This window comes from Dermacentor silvarum, chromosome 1 (genome assembly GCF_013339745.2).
Source record: "Dermacentor silvarum isolate Dsil-2018 chromosome 1, BIME_Dsil_1.4, whole genome shotgun sequence".
In the NCBI taxonomy this organism is placed as follows: Eukaryota; Metazoa; Arthropoda; class Arachnida; order Ixodida; family Ixodidae; genus Dermacentor; species Dermacentor silvarum.
This window is the reverse complement of record NC_051154.1, coordinates 116,244,433-116,249,711: the sequence shown is the minus strand read 5'-3', so window position 1 is coordinate 116,249,711 and position 5,279 is coordinate 116,244,433. Positions and strand designations below refer to the sequence as shown.

General features: G+C 44.2%; 1 pseudogene; it reads left to right on the top strand.

The window, feature by feature from the left end:
• The first annotated feature begins 3,096 nt into the window (after positions 1 to 3,096).
• On the top strand, positions 3,097 to 3,274 carry LOC119437824 (U2 spliceosomal RNA; annotated as a pseudogene).
• Positions 3,275 to 5,279: the final 2,005 nt, after the last annotated feature.

Genomic DNA, 5,279 nt, shown 5'->3' with positions numbered 1-5,279 from the left:
TTTCATGTGCTTTCATGCTTCAGAAAGTGCAACTAGCTGGAAGCATCATGCCTTTTTATTCATGCGCTTTTATAATTTGTGACAGTGTCAATGTGTGTGTGCGTCATAAATTACCGGAACGCTCATTATTACTAAGACTGGCCTGTCTGTAAGCATACTTGGGCACCATGATCAGAGCTTGCCTATACCTGTCGTGTGCCCATAGTCGCGACGACGCGTCTGTTGCAGTAAATCAGACCCACGACATACGCCTGAATTTATAATACGCATTCATCTTGGTATATGCTTTCTGCCAAGGCGGGGAGCAAAAGTTAAGGAAAAGATTAGGCTAACAAATCACCCTGCTCCATTTTGCCGATAAACGAGTTAATAGAGAATCAGGAGCGTCAGTTGCGAAACAACCAGGTAGCCCCCCCTCCCTCTGCGCAAACTGCGCCATAAAACTTCAAAACGACGCAATACATTTTGCAGACGTCAAGGAGGGGGGGGGGGGGGGGGGTATAGACACACTTTGAAACGGCACCTTTAAAATTCGTTTTCTTTGGGCGTGGAGCACGTTGCCAGGTAGTAAATTGTTCTTTTTATGTTTTTAGAGAACCTCAACATGCGTTTTTACGACGAGCGTTTTGAAGGCATTTTCTTCTGTCGCTGCTTCAGTTTAAGGCCAGTGAAAGTGCTTCGACCCAGAACACAACTTCCGTTGGGGACGGCATCTCACGGCAGTAAATCAAAGCAACGTCGAACTTGTCAAAAGCAAAAGCGTTTGTTTGACAGTTACGCCACTATAGGCGTTTTGTACGCATGCACTTGTTTCGTACGTGACTACTTTTTCGTACCTCTTCGCCTTTGTGAAATGCACAGAACACGCAACTCCTTGAACATTGCGTGCATACAGCCACTTTGTTCGCAGGAAGGCCATGAATTTTCTTCTTGCCTTCTTTTTCTGACTTGAGGCCGTTATTTATGGGGACAGAGTAACGATATGATGCGAAGAAACGGTGACATAGCTGTATCAAAAAAACCAAAAGAAAAAATGACATTTCCAGAAGAAAATTTGGTATTATTCGGAATACCTGCATCACTGCCAGCCAGCTTTCGGCGTCGCGTAAAATTGCATGAATTTTCAATGGGCGCAGTAAAAGGTGAAGTAGCCATGGGAAACCTTTCAAGTATTTCTCTTTTTTGAGTTAGGCATTATGTATACAATGTGTCTCACGTACTTGTGCCAAAATTTAAAAATATGCTAGTACCCCATAGCTCGACCGAACAAATGTAATGCTGTTTGCCGTCGATTGGAGCAAATCAGACTCCTTTTTGTATTTGGCCTAATTACATAATTCGTTACATAACTCCACAAATATCATATTCAGAGAAAATGTGTAAACGTGAAAATTGTAGACCATCCTGAAAAATTTCCGATACTGCTTTCTGTTGCTCAATACGTTCTACATAGATGATTTTTCCAAGCCTGAAAGAGCAAAAAGTGCGGCGCACCCACTAGGCACGATCAAAAGTTTTCATCAGCGAGAATCGAAGTAGTCGACAGTGTTAAAGTACTAGGCGTTCATTTCACATCAATACTTCAGTGGGAGGCAGTTCGTGCCACGAAAACTGAGCTCTGTAACGGGAGTATTCAAGCTAAACCGGTATTTGTTTCGCAGAGTTAGACAAATTGTTAATATACAATAAATTGTGCAAAAGTAATTCATTCACTAAATAAACTAATTACATTAATTAACTTCTTAGTTACAAACATTATGGCACATAGTTATATTGTAAACTTGAAGGGAATCGTCATAAAAACCTAGTTAGGTGTTGAATTCAAAACGGCAATGCAAAGTAATATAACTGGCGTCAAATTACTCGTTCAATATACCTGATTATGGACGCAACACTGCTAAACACCCGCCGTGGTTGCTTAGTGGCTGTGGTGTTCCGCTACTAAGCATGAGGTCGCGGGATCAAATCCAGGCCACGGCGGCCGCATTTCGATGGGGGCGAAATGCAAAAACACCCGTGTACTTATTTAGGTGCATCTTCAAGAACCCCAGGTGGCCAAAATTATTCCTGAGTCCCGCATTACGGCGTGCCTCATAATCAGATCGGGGTTTTGGCATGTAAAATTTCATAATTTAAGCGCGACTCGCAGCGCAACCACCCTGTGTCGTCGAAGGGTGAAATAAAATAGAAGCTTGACTATACGGTGTGACAAAACAGACCATCTCGCCCCTGCTGATTAAGTGGCTAGGCATTCAATCTGGAGTTGCGCACAGAGGGAATCGAAACAAGATCATGTGTACAGGCAAGTGCGACGGCAGCTGTATTTTAGACCACGCTTTTACGTGACACAGTGGTTGGACAGAGAGCCGCGTTTCGCGGTGCCGAGTGAGCAATCGGGTAAATTGAAGGAATAACTTGACGGCCGATATTTCGGCCTACATGACCATTTTGAAATGCAGAAGCGCGGAAGTACACTTTTATAACGATTTCCTTCAACTTTGCAATATAAACATCTGTCGTAAAATCGGTAACTACGAAGTTAATGCAATTTGTTTAGTTAATAAGTGAATTTCACTGATATTTCTGGGAAATTATGTCAGCCTAAACAGATAATTAATCTTAATGACGTGGTAGAAGTAAAGTTTGGAGGCATTGTCAAAAAAACTAATTCAGTGCCATTCTACTCTGTGAAGGTGGATGACCAGCGAAGCGGTGTAAGTGGTGATTGACCGTTGCTCCAGTGAAACGTTCCAAGTTTGCGGGATCGGGGCCGCATGGACGGTTCACATTTCTTTCAGCCTCATGGTCCTGGCTGGCAGCGGGCTTACGCTTGGCGTCCGCGGCCCGCTCATCGTCGGTGGTCTCCTTCCGCCGCCGCCGCGCCCATTCCATTTCCTGTTCACGCCGTCGTTTTTGGTAGGCACGCTGTTCTTCTTCAGACCGTACAACAAGCGGCCTACCCATTTCACAGTCAGAGCAGAACTGAAGAAAGGAGCCTACGTAGAGCATGATGTCAGGAGACAGAAGACACTCAAATTGGTAGGCATTAGTTTGAATACGCGGGATAGCGTACACGTGTATGATGCGAACGTAGACATAGTCGACGCGAGTCAAAGTGTAGTATCTGTTCTTATCAGCTTAATGTGATACGTGCTATATTTGGACCCAAGATATTAACCTTATTTTTGCTAGTTAGCGGAGTGCTTGAAGCCTGCTTCACCTCCGCCGCGGGTTGGCCCGGTATTGCACTATCTTCGGGATCGGCCCACGGTTTTATGTCTACGGACATCGATCCGCTGGAAACTAGCCATATACAGCTTCGCTGTAAAACATGTTCAAAATATATTTTAAAAAAACACTACCGAATTCTTGGGTTTTACGTGCCAAAACCACGATTTGATTATGAGGCACGCCGTAGTGGGGGACTGCGGAACAATTTTGACCAGCTTGGGTTCTTTAACGTGCACCTACTGCATGGTTCATGAGTGTTTTTGCATGTAGCCGCCATCGAGATACGGCCACTGTGGCCGAAATTTGATCCCGCGCCCTCGGACTTAGCTGCACAACACCAAAGCCACTACGGCACCACGGCCGATCAGTAAAATAAAATAATAAGAAATAAATAAAAAAAACACAGTACAAGGAATTATCCTTTGGAAAATAACAGCCTTTTTTACATTACTACTTTGTTGGTTATTTCCAGTACATATACTTGGTCTTTTCAAGATTGGGTCAGCCATTGTAAAGAGTTGTATGAAAGAAGAGGAAAGAAAGAGGCTCGTATGATCAATCAGCATAAATTATAAATTTAACAGCAGAACAAATGTTTGCGAGGTCTGTAAGTAACGTTCATGCAGTGGGTCAGTAAAAAAATATGGTGAGGGTGTAGCGACGCTGCTCTCTCACTTTCTCAACAATGACCCTCCATCGGCTGGCCTCCAGCACGAGCCGGAGTGCTCTATGGCAAGGAAGAAATTCAAGCGTGCCCTTTTTGTGCAACCATTCTTTAGTCTGTCGAAATGGAGATCGACGACCAGACGGAACAACGGATCCATAACAAATTTATTGAAAATTGGACAAGGATGATGCATAAATTAATAGGATGTTGCGAAAGTTCTATGCAAAGGATTCCCTAAACGCCTAAAGGAAAAGAGCTGTATTCGAGTGGATCCAGCGTATTCGGGATTTAAGGCCGTGAAGACCCTATGGAGGATGCAAGATTAGGATGGTGCCTCTACCTCGTGCAAAGATGAGAACATCGATCGTCTGCGTTCTTTTGCACTCGGTGACCGTCAAATGACTGTTAGACTGACAGCCTAAGGAGTTTGTTTGCGAATGTCATCTGTTCACAGAATTTGGACTGAAATTTTGAAAATGAAAATAAGGGTTGCGCCTAGATGGTGCCGAAACTGCTGAATCACTGAAAATAATGTTGCATTGATTGGAAAACATGAAACGACAGTGATAAAATCATGCCAGGGGTGGTTGCCGGTGACGTAACTTGAATTTACGAATACGACATTAAGCTAAAGTCACATAGCACGGAGTAGAAAAAGAAAAATGAGCCTGGAAACAAAAAGGCACGGAAGTAAAAAGATAAAAAATTAAATTATGGCGTTTTACGTGCCATAACCACGATCTGATTATGAGGCACGCCGTAGTGAGGGAATCCGGAAATTTGGACCACCTGGGGTTCTTTAACGTGCACCTAAATCTAAATACACGGGTGTTTTCGCAATTAGCCCCCATCGAAATGCGGCCGCGGTGGCCGGGATACGATCCCGCGACCTCGTGCTTAGTAGCCCAACACCATAGCCACTGAGCAACCACGGCGGGTAAGTAAAAAGCAGAAATCAAAGTCATGCTGATCGTGTTTTTTGACTGCTGTGAAACGCTACACCACAAATATGCACCTGAAAGTCAAACTGCCAATGGAAGCTTTCTACGTGGAGGTCCTCAAGCTTCTTCCTCCTCAAGTTCGTGTGTGCCTCGCATGATCGAACTTGTCGAAAAAGAGGCTTCATGCTGCATCCTGATAATGTCCATTCACACTCTGCATCGATAGAGCGTGAGGATAGAGTGTGAGCCGGATTTAATACCCTCCGACTTTTTTTTACTGTTCCCCAAATGCAAACTGATTCTTCGGAGGCTGCATTTCGGGATGTGAGAATTCAAGATGAAAGGACATCAGCGCTCAAGGTGTTAACACGGGGGAACTTCCAAGGGTGCTTCCAGTTATGGCAAACGAGGTGGGACCAGGGTACTTTGTCAAATGGGAG